This window comes from Trachemys scripta, chromosome 5 (assembly GCF_013100865.1).
Source record: "Trachemys scripta elegans isolate TJP31775 chromosome 5, CAS_Tse_1.0, whole genome shotgun sequence".
Lineage (NCBI taxonomy): Eukaryota > Metazoa > Chordata > Testudines > Emydidae > Trachemys > Trachemys scripta.
In genome coordinates, this window is record NC_048302.1 from 130,440,474 (window position 1) to 130,458,858 (window position 18,385).

Below are 18,385 nucleotides of genomic sequence, written 5' to 3' on the forward strand. Positions count from 1 at the left end.
ATGTACTTATAGACTGTGATCAAGTCCCCATTTAACCTTATTTATGTTAAGCTAAATAGATTGAACTCTTGGAGTCTATTATAATAAGGCAGGTTTTCTAATCCTTTCCTCATTCTCATGGCTCTTCTTTGAACCTTCACCAATTTATCAACATTGTTCTTGAACTATTGACACCAGAACTGGACATAATGTTCTAACCACAGTTGCACCAGTGCCAGATACAGAGGTAAAATAACCTCTCTTCTCCTAACCAAGATTCCCCTGTTTATGTCTCCAAGGATCACATTAGTCCTATTGGCCACAGAGTTGCACTGAGAGCTCATGTTCAGTGGATTAGCCATCATAACCCACAAATCTTTTTCAGAGTCACTGCTTCTTAGGATAGAGTCCTCCAGCTTGTAAATATGGCCTACATTCTTTACTCCTAGGTGTATACATTTACATTTAAAACCTGGCCACTTATTTTAATTTCTTAAATATGGATTTAGGTGCCTAATATGAGGCTCCCAAGTTTGAAATGTGCAGAAAATGATACTGATAATAAGGGACAGAGATTTTTTTTCTGCTTATTTCTTGATCCATATCCAGCCCAGGTTGGGAGAGCCAAATTTTAGTAACACTCAAACATTTGAAGAGATAGTGTTAAGAAGCAAAGTCCAGAAAGCAACAGTATTAAAGTAATGCCACAATCGAGCAATTAAATATGATGACACAAAAGTTGGCAGCGGTCAAAAAAGCAACACTTTTCTGGGATGACAAATGGTATTCCTTATATCGTGGTAGTGTCTAAATTTTGGCCACTTTCCAGACACAGATGCAGCCCCTGCTGCAAAGACTATGCAAGCTAAAAAGCATTATTAGTTTTATTACTTCAATGTACACATACTAAGGTAGGACAGTAGTTGATGCTGTAGTAATGGTCCCATTTTTGCACTGAAGACATTTTACCTTAAAAATACCGTTCATGCTTTCACATTTTTTCAGTATTAGGTCACACTGAGAATTAGAATTTGTTGCAAACATGTTGAATAACTTGAGTAAGATTTTTTTGGAAATTTTGGAGATTTAGAAAACATTGCACACTGTATCTAATGTGCCTTTCTGCCACTCCGCCTGCCCAAAGAAATCACATTACATCACAAAATTCAAATCATTCAAGTTGTATGTAACAGGATAATATACTTTAGGAACTAGCATAAGCATGCTGGACACCTCTGTTGAGGTATTCGGTTATCAGGTGCTTAAACCTTGAATGAAAAAGCAATGGAATTACTGCTGAGTCACAATCGCAGGTGGATTTAAATAGCTCTAATCAGGATACACAAGGTTGTTTGGGTGACCATAAGGGTATGTACTGCAGAGTTAACATGGATTATTATCTGGGTGTTAAACGCTAACGTCTCCCTAATATCCTCATGCAAAATCTTTGTACCCAGGTCTGTATCTGCTTTGGACCTGGGCTTACTATACCAGTTGGGGTACAAGTTAGAGCACAGGTTCTCCAACTCACTTAGCAGTCTGGACACCCACACACAGGTTTGGCGAACTCAGAGCCCATGTTTATTTGTTTATTTCTTTTTATTTTAAGCAGAATTTCAACTCTGAATTTCCATACTTTTAAAAGTTGGTTTCACTGTTTATATCATGGTGGTAGATCTCTGTAACCTAATTCTAGATGAACAAAGAAACACAATAAATTACTCATACAAGGTTAGTAAGAACAGGTTTCAAATGCAGTGGGTCAGTGAAACTAATTGACCTTATACTTTCAATAAAAGGATATTGCAGAAATTGGCATGGTTAAACTGAGGGCAAAGAAAATGAGGCTGGGATTTGAGCTCAATTATACCCTTGATGGGGGCCGGATGCGACAGAGCATGTGTGACCAATTGACAGTGCTGGCTAAAGCATTCTGATCTCCAATGCATGGGGCACATGACCACAGAAGTGGAACACATATAGAGTAACACTCAGAGAAGAATTAGGTCTGTTGCTGCCAGGGTACTTCAGATAATACATTCACAGGGAGAAAATATAAATTAAGGAGAAGCAGGACAATAAAGGAATGTCATCAGAAAGTTTCTACGTAGAGAAGAATTACTAACACGATGCAGCAGGGGCAGCCAAAGACAAAGGAGTCCAATGGTTCAAAAATAAATTACTGTAGAAACATTTAGAATTTTTTGTTGGTAGAAAAATTACATAACTACTATGAATGGGCAGAGACAGAGGACACGCTTAACTTCTTCCTGTCCCCAAAACATTAAGTATTCCATTAAAAAAATATCAAACCTAATCTTGTTGATTGGTATAGTGCACCATTCTGCACATTCTACCATGATAAAGAAACAACTAAACAAAATTAAGTAACCAAAATCACCTCCACAAAAATTCAATATACTGATTTTTGTTAAACCTTAATGGAAATGGTCCTTTATTAGGGATAAAATAGCATAATACGTTTGCATTAATTATTTCAAAGGAAATTATTAATTTTCAAAATATTCACCCATCCTTACAGAACTGATATCAAAGAATTTCACAGAAATAATACACATGTTGGGTACTTTTATTTCAAATTTTCCCCAACCATTGCCATGCTAATATGTGAAGATATTGAGGACAGAGCTGGGTTATAAATTTTCCAACAAAACAGTTTAATCAGAAAATGCAGATTTGTAGAACTCAAAATGTTTTGCAGAAACGTCATGGGTTCGATGAACTTTTGGTGAATCAAAGGGAGGTTTCTATGGGAAACCTGCCACCTCTCCAGACTGCTGGGGTCTTCCAGGATCCCCAGCTACACAGTAGCCAGATGTATCAGGGCTTCCAGACTCCTGGTCATGGATCTGGGAACCTGTAAGCCCAGAAGCTCCAGCTTTACCCATGGCTCAACTTCTGGGTCCACAAGCTTCAGGTTTCCAAGCCAAGTACAAAATACATCAGAAGGACAGAACAGGTCATGCTGGTGGAGGAGTGGCTATTTGTGATTATTTGTGAAAGAAAGCATAGAATTAAATGAAGTAAAAAACTTAAATGGCCCAAACTGTACCATAGAATCTCTTTGTATAGTAATGACATGCTCTAATAATAGGGATATATTACCGACCACCTGGCCACAGTGGTGACAGTCAGGGCTTTGGAGTTGTGCTCCGGCTCCGCTCCAGCTCCAGGCAAAAACCTGCAGCTCCACTGCTTCAGAGCTGCTCCGCGCTCCAACTCCGCGCTCCACTCCAAAGCCCTGGTGACCGTGACTGTGAAATCCTCAGGGAGGTTAGAGAGGCTCTAAAAATAAACTCAATAATAATGGAGGATTTCAACTATCCCCATATTGACTGGGTACACGTCATCTCAGGACGGGATGCAGAGATGAAGTTTGACACTTTAAATGACTGCTTCTTGGAGCAGCTAGTCCTGGAACCCACAAGAGGAGAGACAATTCTTGATTTAGTCTTAAATGGAGCACAGGATCTGGTCGAAGAGGTGAATATAGCTGGACTGCTTGCTAATAGTGACCTTAATGTAATTAAATTTAACATCCCTGCTGCGGGAAAAACACCACAGCAGCCCAACATTGTAGCATTTAATTTCAGAAAGGGGGACTACTCAAAAATAAGGAAATTAATTAAACAGAAATTAAAAGGTACAGTGCCAAAAGTAAAATCCTTGCAAGCTGCATGGAAACTTTTTAAAAATATCATAATTGAGGCTCAACTTAAATGTATACCCCAAATTAAAAAACATAATAAGAGAACCAAAGAACTGCCAAAGTGGCTAAACAACAAAGTAAAAGAAGCAGTGAGAGACAAAAAGGCATTATTTAAAAAGTGGAAGTTAAAACCTAGTGAGGAAAATAGTAAGGAGCATAAACTCTGGCAAATTGATTGTAAAAAATATAATTAGGAAGACCAAAAAAAGAATTTGAAGAACAACTAGCCAAAGACTCAAAAAGTAATAGCAAAAAAATGTTCAAGTACATGAGAAGCAGGAAGCCTGCTAAACAACCAGTGGGGCCATTGGATGATCAAAATGCTAAAGCAGCACTTGAGGACAATAAGGCCTTTGTGGAGAAGCTAAATGAATTCTTTCCATCAATCTTCACGGCTGAGGAGGTGAGGGAGATTCCCAAACCTTAGCCAGTCTTCAAATCTGAGGAACTGTCATTAGAGGAGGTTTTGGAACAAATTGATAAACTAAGCAGTAACAAGTCACCAGGACCAGATGGTATTCACCCAAGAGTTCTGAAGGAATTCAAATGTGAAATTACCAAACTACTAACTGTAGTTTGTAACTATCATTTAAATCAGCTTCCATATCAAATGCCGGGAGGATAACTAATATGAAGCCAATTTTTAAAAGGACTCCAGCAGTTACAGGCTGGTAAACCTGACTTCAGTACCAGGCAAACTGGTTGAAACTATATAATAAAGAACAAAATGGCTTCAGGGAGACTCTGCCAAGTATGACCAGTTTGAAAAATGTGGTGTTAATTGTGGGGGGCTGGCTCTATCTGACATTAAATCTGTCTGGTAAACTGCTGGCAAAAGATCCACATGAAACCCCCCCAAACCACAAGCTTGCAGGTGTTGACTGACTAAAGACACCCAAGTGCTCAAAACAGCTCCTTATGTGGTAACTAAAGGTCATAGCAGATGTAAACATAAACAGAGGCCAAGGATTTAAGCAGGGAAATTAGAGGGCAATTATTGGGCCAAGACAGAGAGTAGAACTGCCTGCCTGGGGAGCGGGAGGGCTGATGATTACAATAAAGGGGAAACGCAAAAGGATCCCAGTGCTCACTCCTTGGGAAGTGGGGGAGGTGAACAGGTGGTACAGCTATGCTTCTGCAGGGGGTAGCTGAGCTTCTGCTACAATAAACCGAGCCATAACCGAAGACTCCAGTCTCCGTGTGTTCCTGTGTGTGTCCGCTGGTCGTGTCTGAAGACGTAGGATGCCCCAACATTAATCATCATTCATATCAGTTTCCCTTTTTAGTGGCTCATCTCTTCATCATCTATATCCCTTTTATGTAATTTAAAGTGGCCTGGAGTGAAACACATTAGAAGCCAGTTATTTTCTTTGATAGACTTTCAATTATTATATGCCTGCAAACACATGCACGCACACTCACTTTCCCCCGCCCTCCCATTAGCTGTCTGCCCTCCACTCATCTTTTTTTCAATCCATTTTATGCTATCCTATATAATCTGCTAACATGGAGTCTGAATGCGCATCCTTACATTATGTCCTCAATTAAAGATACGCCTTTGTCTTTCTATACTCATACACTACTGGCTTTACAACTAAGGGGGAAAACAAAAGAGGTAGAAGAGAGGCGATTCTTTCCCCTGCCCCAAAGAGTCGCACCAGCAGAAAAGCCTTCTTTTGTTTCAAGCTGCCCTAAGCATATTAATATCCTAGATGAAGAATTTTTTGACGCCTACAAAACTATGTAAAAGATTTAAAAACTGTTAACATAAAACAAATTATAATACATCATGTTTCAGAGCTGCTCCTAAATCACAGGCAGACATGAAAATGAATAAGGAAAATACATTATTTATATCAATTTGGTTGTCAGTGGCAGAATTTTTCTGCACTGTCCAATACGTGTATACAAAGACAGGTCTCCAAAAAATGTATATTCACCTGCTCTAGGAATTATTTTCAGGAAGTTCTATGGCCTGTGTTTCATGGGAGGTCAGACTAGATGCTCACAATGATCTCTTCTGGCCATGGATTCTATTAATCTTTTACCAGTGGTTCTTAACCTTTTCCATACCAGGACTCCCTTTCTCATGCCATGAACTGGAGACTTCCTCCCATCCAGCTGGGACTCTTCCCTCGTTTAGCAATATGAGAAAAGCAATCTGGTTGCAACCCACTGACATGTTGTTCAGAACTATTGAGAACCCATAATCGAGATAAAAATTAATCGTCTAGATCAGAATATAAATGCAGGCTTTGCAGAGGATGATGAACTGGCATCACTATGAATTTTTTTTTAGAACCCTCAGAGCTGTTATCAGTCCAAAAAAGGAGCACCATACACTAGGAATGATTGCTTTCCACTCCAGCCTCAGGCTTTTGCTATCTTTTTACATTACTGAATTGTGAACGAAGACATCTCAAACAATACATCTTTTACAATGAAATGCTGATCTTTAAACCATGATCATAGTTTCATTTATAAATGAGAGGGGTTTTTGTACTTCACATGTGTAAAAAGAGACTTTTTCCGTATCGCTGGCAAAAACTACAGATTTCTGGTTTGCAATAAATTTCACTATTTCAGAATTTGGTTTCATTCCAGTTTGGCATGGAGCCTAGAAGCTCTGAGAGCTGCAGTGTTACCAGACTCCCAAGCTCCATGGCAGGGAGTCTGGAAGCCCTGGCATGGTGGTGTCACTCTGGAGCCATGGATTCTTGGAAGGGTCCCTGAGAGCTGGCAGGGAGCCAGGCAGGTGTCCCTTGCAACTCTGGCAAACAGGGTTGTGTGAGAACCCTGCCTGTGATTAGGCAAAATTTATCAAACCATTTTCATGCTAGAGGCACAGATTATCCAACAATTGACTTGCACTGACTGCTAACTTTTAAACAATGGCTTACAAATTTTAAACAATGGACAGACAATAGCTCCAAACGTGGAAGGCATGAACTAGCAACATCTGACAATTATCAAAACAAAGGCAAGTCATTGCTAGTAGGTTTTTATGCAGAGAGTTGATAATTCTGAAAACAAAGTAACATCATTCACCTTTGAACAAAGGAGAGATTTGGACCCTAACTGCAGCCGGAGATCAATCTCATACATTCTTTTACTCTACTGAACATGACAATAAAGAGGGAAAACAGAACACACATAACCCCCCACACCCCCAAGGTTGGCTACTTTTCCAATAACTCATCATCCGCATCAACATGAAAAATCCCAAAGGGACGTGGTCTTCTTGCAAATTAAGGACTACCCAGATTGATCTCTGGCAAGGTGCTTAAGGTAGTCTGATTATATGTTCAATTTATGTCTCTCACTGACAATCCTGTTACACCACTGAAGCTTTTGACACACACACATTCAACAGCTATTCAGCAGTGTTCCTTGGTACAAAAGTTTCCGAATTTGCGGATCTTTCATTCTTATAGTATGTCCATACCAAGGAAACTGCCAAAACCAAGCCAGTACTGATCGAGGTGGTTGTTGGTTTCAGCTTAAAATATCCTCACTTTGGATCTTGTCCTGCCACTTGACATGGAGCAGCTGATGGAAACAACAAGAATCAAAAATGTCAATCTGGTGTTCGTCAGCCTTCCTCAGCACCCGTGTTTTATTTCTATGCAACAGAGTTGGTGTAACTGTGACTCCACAGATCCACAGTTTTGTAGCAGCTGTCATGACTGGGCAGTAAGTGGCCAGACCTAGTAATCAGAGCCAGAATCTGCGGTCCCAAGAGAAGAGTCAAGCTGGGTCAGGAGACCAGGAGGTCAGAGTCATGAAACAAACTGGAGATCAGAACCAGGAATCAGATGCCAGGAGTCACACCGGGTTTGGATGCTAGGAAATCAAGCCAGGGGAGTAGGAGCAGGAGCAAGGAAGCACAAGGCACAGAGTCTAGAAGAGGGTGGAGCTCAGTTGTTTGGACAGCTTCCTGTTCCTGTCGCTGGCTTAAGTAGGCACAATCTTGATGTCATGAGATCCCTACAGAGACCGAGGAAGGGCCTAAAACATGGCAGCAGCTGCTGCTAGATGACTGTCCAAATCTTTTGAACATCCTCGAGCACTCTCTGTGATGCCTCCCAAGTATTTGCCACCTGCTCAATGTCCCTTCCAGACAGGCTAATACTGAGCTGGGAGCTATTTTATGGTAATGACCAGAGCTTAGTTTTATCTGGATCAATGCATACTGCTTTGGGCCAGACCAGATCAACCATCAGCTGCATCAAATCATCAAACTGAGCCAACAAGACAAAGTCACTGACGTAGTCAAGATCTTGAAGCAGGAGTGTATTCACCTCAATGCCACTTACAGTTGACTCCTCAGGCTTATCCATCAACCAATTTATGCTGATACTGAATGATAGTGAGAGACCACGGCCTTGCCAAACATTTGTGGCGATAGGAAGCTGTGCTGTGTATCTGCCATTGACTCAAATGCAGCTGTCCATTGTGTTACAGAGCTCTATCAATGACATTATTGCAACAGACAATTGAGGAACATCTTAAAATGATCTTCCCACTGATGCTGCAGACTCTGGCTGATAGATAATTCATATGGCACTATTGGACAAGCTGGCGCCACCTTCCCTTGCAAACACCTTAAAGTTGAATAGATAGTGTAGAGCTCATGCTTGGTGGCATCCTGTTGTAAACTGACTGCCTGAATAAACCACCAGTAACTCCAAATAGATTATCTCTAAATAGCCATGTGTTTTGAGTCATGCAACCTAAGACCAGTGTTGTGTTATCTACAAACTTTATCAGTGATGATTCTATGTTTTCTTCCAAGTCATTGATAAAACATTAAAGACCACAGGGCCAAGAATGGGTCTCTGAGGGACACCACTGGAAACACACCCTCTTGATGACAATTCCTTATTTATAATTACATTCTCATACCTATCCATTAGCCAGGTTTTAATCCATTTAATGTGTGCCATGTTAATTTTACATCGTTCTAGGGTTTTTTTTAATCAAAATGTTGAGTGGTACCAAGGCAAACACCTTACAGAAGTCTAATTTATTTCGTCAACACTACTACCTTAATCAACCAAATTTGTAATCTCATCAAAAAAAGATGTCATGTTAGTTTGACAGAATCTACTTGCCATAAACAAATGCTGATTGGCATAAATTATATTACCCATCTTTAATTCTTTATTAATTAAGTCTCATATTAGCCACTCCATTACCTTGCCTGGGATCGATGTCAGGCTGACAGGCCTATAATTACTGGATCATCCCATTTACCCATTTTAAAAATCGGCACAACATTAGCCTTCTGCCAGTTTTCTGGAACTTCCCCAGTGCACCAGGATTTACTGAAATCAACATAAACGGTCCAATGAACTCTAGCCCGATAAATTAAGACTTTTACTGGATTAAAAAACTGGTAAAAAATTAAGGTAAGACTTGTAAAACATGTTTATTTCATTGAATTTATTCTATACACATCTATAATGCATATTATAAACATAAAATTCCAGTTGCCAGAGGTAAAAATATTAATTTAAAATAGCATTTCTGAAAGGTTATTAGTATTGGGCAAAATGTTTTGCCATTTACCCCCTAATATCCAAGTAAACGTTTCTTGTTCCAGACAGTGGCATTTCTTGAACTCTAAATGTAAATGGTTGTATGTTATTCTTCTCTTCTCAAAATACTAATATGTCATCAATCTGCTAGAAACAGTCAATGACCTGAATAAAGGCAGCCCTGACATTTTAGAATAAGGCCTTTTTTTCTCCTTCTAGATATAATGGCAGCCTTCCACCTGAATGCACTTATTGCCTGACTGATTATACTAATGGTATCATTCTAAGCATTGTTTTTTTCAGAATGCTCATGGTTCTGTGTCATCAAAGAGGAAAAACGTGTTTGTAATTATATGTTTCCAATACTTTATTAAATGAAATCCTTTTGCAAGAATAAAGTTACAAGGGACAGTAATTTGGATATTATGATTCTTTAACAATGTATTTTTAAAAACAGACCAACTATATTTCAGAAGTGACTGGTAACTGTGGTTGCTTCAAATTTTGGGTGACCACCTTAGCACCTTATATAGTCTTATATTCAAAGGTGCTAAGCACCTGCAGCGCCAACCTTTCAGGATTGGGTCCTAACACAAAACCAATTCAAAATCTTAAAAATGCCCATCGAATGTTTTTTTAAACATAGCCCAGTGATCCTCCCACCTCTCTAACCAACATTTCTTTCCTTTCACATGCATCTACCACAGTTTGAAACTGGGTAAAAACCTCTTAAAATAAGAGATGGAAAAGTTCTGTTAAGAATCTATCAACTGACAAGTGCAAGATCATTCCCTACTCTATATTTTCTAGTGTTTTGTCTGGTCTGGATTTAATTGTCCTATGTGATGGGATCCCTCCATTTAACTTTGTTGACTACTTCACAGTCTAAAGTTTCCTGTTCTCAAGATCAGATATATACTGAAGAGTGATTCTAGATTTCTTGGTTCTCAATGACTTACACATTAATTTTGCTAAGTTTATAAGTAATGTGTGGTTTTGTTTGCTTGTTTTATAAACGTCCAGCTCTGCATACTGTAAACTCACTCTAGGATCTGGAAGTCAAGCTGTGCTCTTTCTGTGTTCATTACCAGTAGTCCATAATAACCCTTACCCAACTGAGAAGCATTAGATGTGAGGAGAAGGTAAAAGCATTTGACAGCTGGTATGTGCATTCTGTTCATGTGCAAGACTAAAAAAAAAAAACATGTAACATACTCTCCCATAGCTTTGCAGGCCCTGTAGTACAAATAGAAAAAATATAAATTTATTTTTTATTTCTAACTTAAGCCAATATGATTCTGAACACATACAGATAGAAGTTCTGTTGAGTAAGACGTTGTGTTTTTACATAACTACTTTTCTGATCATAACATACTTCAATTTCATGCCAATATTCCCAGTCACATTCTCTTTGTCACTTTAAATAAATTTGCACTTTCCTTACCACAAATTGTATTGTTTCTTTTTTCCTGCCAAATTACGTCACAAATATATGTAATTCATTCTACGCTATCACCTGTAAGATTCTCTGAACATACCAGGTATCTCTCCTGTGGTAAATATCTGTGTTTTTGATTATTTTATAATCAGTAACAACCTATTTTTTTTTACTTAGAAAAGTCTGTGTCAATGTATTGTTCATGAAAGCTACCTGACTGATATCCATCAAGTTCTCCATTTATCCAGCTAACATGTCCATGTAGTGTAAGCTTCCGCACTCTGCAAGGCCAACATGCCTCAGTCTTGATCCAGGGAAAGTCCCTTCAAGGGTAAGATGGTTGCTCTGTGGTTATGGTTAAGGCTACCATTTAGTTATAGGTATTTTTAGTAAAAGTCATGGACAGGTCATGTGCAACAAACAAAAATTCACAGCCTGTGACCTGTCCATGACTTGTATTATATACCCCTAACTAAATCTTAGCTGGGGGGGGGGAGGTGCTGCTCTGTGTGGGTGCAGGGGACTGCTGCTGGGGCGCGGCAAAGGCAGTGACATGAGCTGCCAGAGGCCACAGAACAGTTGCTCTGGCTGTCCTCAGGGCTTAGGGTGACCAGATGAGAGGAAGAAAATATCGAAACACATGGGGAGGAGGGGTCCGCCGGCGGAGCAAAAAAAAAGCCGAGTGTTGCCGGCGGAGCGAAATATCGGGACAGATTGGTCGGGACGTGGGACAAACACCTAAATATCGGGCCGGTCCCGAATTTATCGGGACGTCTGGTCATCCTAACGGGGCCACCAACCCGCCGCTGCTCCCGCAGCCCCCGGGACCACTGTCGGGGGCCTTTGAGCTGTGACTGCTCCTGCTGCCCCCAGGACTGCTGCCTGGGGCTACCCACACAGCGGCCGGTGCTTCTGGCCCTGGGGCCGCTCCAGTAGCACCTGCGCAGCTGGCTCCTGGGGCGTGGCTGTCCCTGGGACCAGCTGCTTGGGCGGCCCTAGGGTCAGCCAAACTGGCCGCTGCAGAAGTCACAGATGTCGTGGAAAGTCACGGAATCCGTGACAGACACGGAGCCTTAGTCATGGCCCATATAAACTCTCTGCTCAGTCTGACAAGACTGTCAATTTGTGACATTTGTGCTGGTGCCTTGATGCAACATGGACACTTGTCAAACACACACATTCACTTTTAAATAATGAATCTTCTGTGCTATGATTTAGGAATTCAAAAACTGTCCTTTAGCTTACTAAATCAGACTACAGATATACAAGCACACACATATAGATATTATATTTTTAGCACCTTGTTAGTAATTTTGATAAATATAGCTTTTCTCAAATGAGAAAGACTTAGACAGGTGTTTAATTGAAGCTAATTAAGCAATCTATAGTCACTTCCGGTTTGCCATTTAACTCTCAGTGAAGGCAGATTTGAACAAAATTGATTGCTTAGTTGTCCTATTTAAAAGTCTGTTCAGTGGTTTTTATGCAAGCAGAATTTAGAAAATTTCTAAAAACTTTTTTTTCCTCATCATCTTCCTAATTCATATTTCCTCCAATTTCCAACAAACACTTCTTAAAAAGACCTGCCTTTTCCAATAAAATAGCATTTATACAGAAAGCAGTATAAAATATACATTCATCGTTTCATTATTTTTATATTATTTTATTGACTGAGTCTCCCACACTCCGCTCAAAACACTGGCTAGATTTTAATCCTTTTCAGCTCAATAAACATTAAATATAAAAAAATTGACAGAGGGACATACTTAAATCAAACTCCATAAATGTTTCTCATGCATTCTCATCTTTTCTCCATTATCAGCTTCTTCCAAAACAGACAGCGACTTTCTACAATCCTAAATATCTTCTACAAACACATTTTAAATAAATTAAATTAAATTAAATTTTAAATAAACATTGTTAATCTAGTACCACCTGACTGGCAAGAGAGCATCTATAAGAAATCGACATTGGTTCTATCTAGGTTATGCCATTTTGTGCAGTCAAATTTATGTTTAGTACTAAAATGTGAGTTTGGGCTGTTATTTACTCATGAAAGACTAGTAAGAACTGCTGAAGATACCAAGAGGCATGTATGAGTAAGAAAAAGTTAGAAAACATCTTGTTAGAAAACTTTTACTGGGTCTGTAGGTGACAGTGCCATTGGCCCAGTTTCTAGAATTGTGCCTATGGATTACTGATTTCCCAATGACATGTAATACCAATAAATACGCCTCCGTTTTCTTACATCACATTTGAATTTATCAAAGGAAATTCAGTCAACCAGAATCAGGGTCACACTATGTTAGCTGTTGTACAAATATACAGGGAGATCCAAGTACATGCACCAAAAGACCTCAAAATCTAGAAGACAAACAAAATACAAAGGTTGACTGGTGGGGGGGGAAGGGACACATTTTAATTTTTTTATACTGATCCCCGAGAACTAAATAATTTAACTTTTGTGGGTTGTGTATCAAAATCCCATTTATTTACCAGTACTTTTCTTTACAGGAAAACTATTTTCCATTAAGCGATAGAACTTTATTTTTCTCCATTATTTTGTATAGAAAGAGACTAAACCCAAATTATGCCAGTCTGGGTCATGGTAGGAAGTTATTTCATTTGACCACAGGAGGGCATCCTATACTATAGTAACAGGGGGATATGCTAAACTGTGAAATATCTGGGGTGTGTATATCTTTGGGATGTAACAAAGGGTTTGAGTGGTATGTGTGGCTAGCCACACCTCATACCTTGAATGCCACTTACAAAGTATTGCCTTATCTGAGATCAAGAAATATTTTGCTTTTTTAGTTTTAAAAACCTATTACATTTAAAAGTGTAAGAGCAGACTTAATTCTTGGAAGATCTATTTAATGCCAACATATGCAAAATTCCTGTTGAAAAAGACATGACACCATTGCTTCTACCGGGGTCCTATGATTTTTCCCAAAAAATAAATAAAGCTAGGGTCATTCATACTTGGAAAAATAATGTACATTTGTTAGATTAAAGATATCACATCTAAAAGAGAAGCTTTAACATTACATTATCTTTATTTTTGTTCCAATGATTAAGACTTTGTATTAACTGAAATAACATAAGAGGATTTAAATAATCCTTAAGTGGAGATCCTAAACTAGGATGCCAGTCAGCAATCAAATAACCATAAATAGTCAACTCACAATTCTTCTATGCACCATTACAAATCCAAGACAAATCATTCAAAGCGTTTAAATTGACATTGAAGGGGAGGGAAATAATCCACTTCACAAATAAGTAGGAAATAAGTCAATCTGTGTTGCATCTAACTCCTTCAGATAAACACCAGCAGATAAAAATTCCCTAATTTAAGTAACTAATCCTCTAAACCAGATTAAATAAATTAGAATCCAGGAGAATGTTTTTATTATCTAAATTTTTGCAAGCCAGTCAGGTTCGAAAAATGTTAACATACTGAATGTGAATACAAAAAATCAATACTCAAGGTCAAAATTATCTAGGCAGTTTTGTAATAAACGAATGAAGAATAAGGAAAAGTTAGGGCAATCAATTTAGACTGAATATTGAGGAAAATAACAGAGACAGAAAAACACGGTTCCAATAAAAAGATGAAATTTGATTACAACAAACCTGTTTAAATTCAGAAACCTTTGGCTATGGGAGAGAAGTAGGCTGTTAGGGCATTGTTTTATATACTTGACCTACATAAATGTAACTAAAATCAGACCAAATAAAGCACTAGACAATATACTGAAAACAATAAGCCTAGGCTCGTCAGAAGACTGGACCAGATCCTATACCCATTTCTAACTTCTGCTATTCCATAAACACCCTTTTAATCATCCAATATGAAAAAACAAGGATTTGAATCAAAACAGTTCTATACAATAATGCATCCAGTATTCATTCTTTTGCTTCAGAAGTCATATTTCCCGTGTGAAATATCAGCTGATTTGGCAATCAGCTAAAAATGGCTAACAATGGAATTAACATCTGTATCTCTTGTAGCGTAGCAGCTGGCACAAGAGAACTTTAAGGGATTCATGGATCATTATAAATATAGATATTAAAAATACTTGATAAAAACTTATCAGTGATTTTTAAAAAAATATTTTTACTAAACAAAGTTTGAATTCAGATACAAGAACACGGCTTCCAGCGCAGTTCTGCAGCTGTATTTAAATCCAAACTTAATATAAATCATATGCAATATAATAATAAAATAAAATAACAATAATGCATTTTATCCAAGGATCTTAAGCACTTTCCAAATAGTCGAGGGACACTTTTGTTGTGTGTGTAACACCTAAGGGTACTATCAATCAAAAGAGATTAGGGAAAAAAATAGTTCCTCTATTTTGTTTTTCAGCATGTTTACATGGTGCACTTGACAGCACTGGTGAAATCCACTCCACCTACTTAAAGGTCAAAAATTGTGACTTTAAGAAGGTGGGGTGTAGTGTGTCTCTCTCTACCCAGAATTAAGATGATTTCCCATATAAATCAGTCCCTCAGTCCACCGTCCACCCCCTCTGGTTTGTATGGGTCTTTTACACAGCAACAGGGAAAAGAAATTTTTTTCAAAACAATACATGTAATTATACAATTGCAAACATTGTTATGGGGACTCAGGACATTTTTTTAAATTTACTAGGTTTGAAGTCTGATCATATCCCCTAAAATGAGCCTCAATACACTCTTATACCTAGGTAGCATACCTGTGACCAGCCAGCAGCAGCAGCACTCCTCAGCATCCAGATGCATATATACACAAATATATGCTGAGGGGTACTGCTGCTGGCCATCACAGGTAAACCATACAGTTAGGGTGTAATCCTGTTGTGGCAGAGGAATAGACTGGATGCTCTAACAGGTCTTTGCCAATACTAAGTTTCATGATTTTATGTCCTAGGAGTGCCTGGAGGAATAAGGAGGAGATGGTGCGCAATAAATCAAATAACCCAGCAAACTAGAAATAAGTATGTCTCCCGATTGGCTTTTCACCAAGGTGAGACAAATTGTTGGAACAAAAAAAAAAATAATGAAAAATAAAAAACAAACAAACAAAAACCCTGCATGCCTGCTGCTGATCTGATCTTCCTCAAGAGTAGCTAGGGTTACCATATTTCCACAATCAAAAAAGAGGACACTGGGGGGGGAGCCCCGCTCTAGCCCCACCCTCACCCTGCCCCCCCATCCACTCCCTCCCACTTCCCACCACCTGACTGCCCCCCTCAGAACTCTCAACCCCCCCTGCTCCTTGTCCCCTGACTGACCCTTCCTGGGACCCCTGCTCCTAACTGCCCCCAGAACTCCACCCCCTACCTAAGCCTCCCTGTTCCTTGTCCCCTTGTCCAGGACAGAGCAGCAACCGTCAAATCAGGAGTGCAGATTTTTCTGTGAGATAGAAAGTGAGATGGAGTTGCTTCAATTCACTCAGCCACAAGCAATGAAGGCACATATAATGGGTGTTCTTATCAACATAACAAATATATGACTTGACAGCAACACTGCAGTACACGGACTTGATGCTGAAATTACTAAGTGAGGTTCTTTGGCCTGTTTTGCAAGAGGTCAGAATAGATCATAAAATCTGGCTTTAGAAATCTATGAATCTATATTGCATCGTATACTAATTTTACGTGGACTACAACAACAGAACTAGGATACCATTACAGGAAAGGGATTTGTTTCCCTAGAGGCACCTTCTAAAGATATTTTCTTTGATTTGTGTGAAGGAAAAATATTCCCCAAAGTTCCTCAATTTCTTTATGTAATTTATTATTGTTTAATACTTCATAAAATTATTTTTACCACACTACTCTCTATAGCTAAACCTAGTACCCTCAAGTCGTTTTGCCTATGCATGTGCCCACTATGTCCTTGGTCAGCTTCTGAGTAGCACCGCCCCAGGAGAGGAATGACAACCCTTTTCAACTGTGACTCTGTGCTCAGACCATTACCATCTCTGCTCACTCAGCCTCCTCTGAGAATAGAGTTTAGTTTCCTTCTCTACAAGACAGCTCATAATGGTTAACCTCAACTTCACAATCTCTCAATGCAATAAAAACTGAGTTTACTGGCAGAATACCAAAACTAGAAACATCAGAAACTGAAAGACATTTGTACCTAAACACATCTGGTTGCATAGTACAAAAAGCTCCACTAGGCCTGTATTAAACTTTTGTATTACAAGTTATAGACATATTACCTGAAGCATGGCTTAATTATACCTACATGTGTCTCTCTCATTTTCTCAATAAAACAGGACGTCGGGGATTCTCCGCCCAGACTTTGACCTAAAAGGTTTGGGTGTTGACCCAGGTCATCCTTTTCCCTTCCTTCTGTATGAGGGAATACCTTCTGGATATCACCCTTTTAACCTTGGATATGGTGATTAAGGGCTTCTCAGTTCCTTATACACTTAGGGAGTGACATCATTGACTTGATTTGATACAAATACTAAAATTAATTTCTGTCTATTACTAGAGATAATTGAAACTCGGAATTTCCATTTCAAGGAAATATAGATATTTCAGAATTTGTTTTCATTCTGACTTGGAACAAAAACAAATATTTTTTAAATTTCACACAAAATAGAAATTTTGAAAAAAATTCAAATTTTCATTTCAAAACATTTTTATTTCAACATTTATTTTATTTTTCATTTTTATATTTAATATTTTTCGATATTGCATGAAATGTCAGTAAGACGTGAAGTCATGTCATAGTATGACATGATAAAAATCGTTAAAATATTCTTTTCTAATTTACTTTTAAAATCATTGAGTACATCAGGGATCAACATTGAATCCTCTCATGTTTATTGTCATCCTGGATACCCTCACATGGAACATACAGAAGGAGGCACCTTGGTGCATGTACTACGCAGTGAGGAGAAAGTCTAGAAGAGGATCCTGGTAAATGGAGAGATGTGTTGGAGAGGAATGGGTTCAAAATAAGCAGAGAAAAAGCAAAGAATTTCGTATATAATTTCAATAATGTGAATACTGAAGAGTTATCCTTGAAACTAAATGGGAAGATAACACCAAAAACATAAAGTTTAAAGTATCTGGGTTCAAGGATATGGGAAAATAGAGGACAAAATTAGAGCTAGGATAATAAATGGTTGGTTCAAATGGAGAAAGATAAGATGTTAACTGTGTGATAGGAAGATACCAGTAAGATTAAAAAGGAAAAATCTGTATGTGGTCTATCCAGCACTGAGTACTGAGCAGCCAAGAAGAAACATAAGCAAATGAGGATGAGTGGTGTAAGCAAGAAACACCACATGAGGTACGTGTTTATTAGAGACATGCTCAAAGTAATACCCATACACGAAAAAATGAGGGGGTGCAAGCTCAGATGGTTTGGTTATGTAAAGTGCAGTCCTAACAACTATGTGGTAAAAACAGTCCAACAGATCAAGACTGAAGGAAAAAGAAAGGCCAAAGAAGTGGTGGGATGTCATAAAGGAAGCCATGTTAGCATGGGTCCAGAGAAGAGCAACAAGAATGATTAAAGGTCTTGAGAACATGACCTCTGAAGGAAGGCTGAAAGAATTGGGTTTGTTTAGTTTGGAAAAGAGAAGACTGAGAGGGGACATGATAGCAGTTTTCAGGTATCTAAAAGGGTGTCATAAGGAGGAGGGAGAAAACTTGTTCACCTTAGCCTCTAAGGATAGAACAAGAA

The 18,385-nt window shown here is 38.7% G+C and overlaps 1 protein-coding gene across 2 annotated transcripts in view; it reads right to left on the reverse strand.

The window, feature by feature from the left end:
- CTNNA2 (catenin alpha 2) overlaps positions 1-18,385 on the reverse strand; it is a 760,050-nt gene that overhangs the window by 590,897 nt on the left and 150,768 nt on the right. The gene's annotated exons all lie outside the window — the stretch shown is intronic.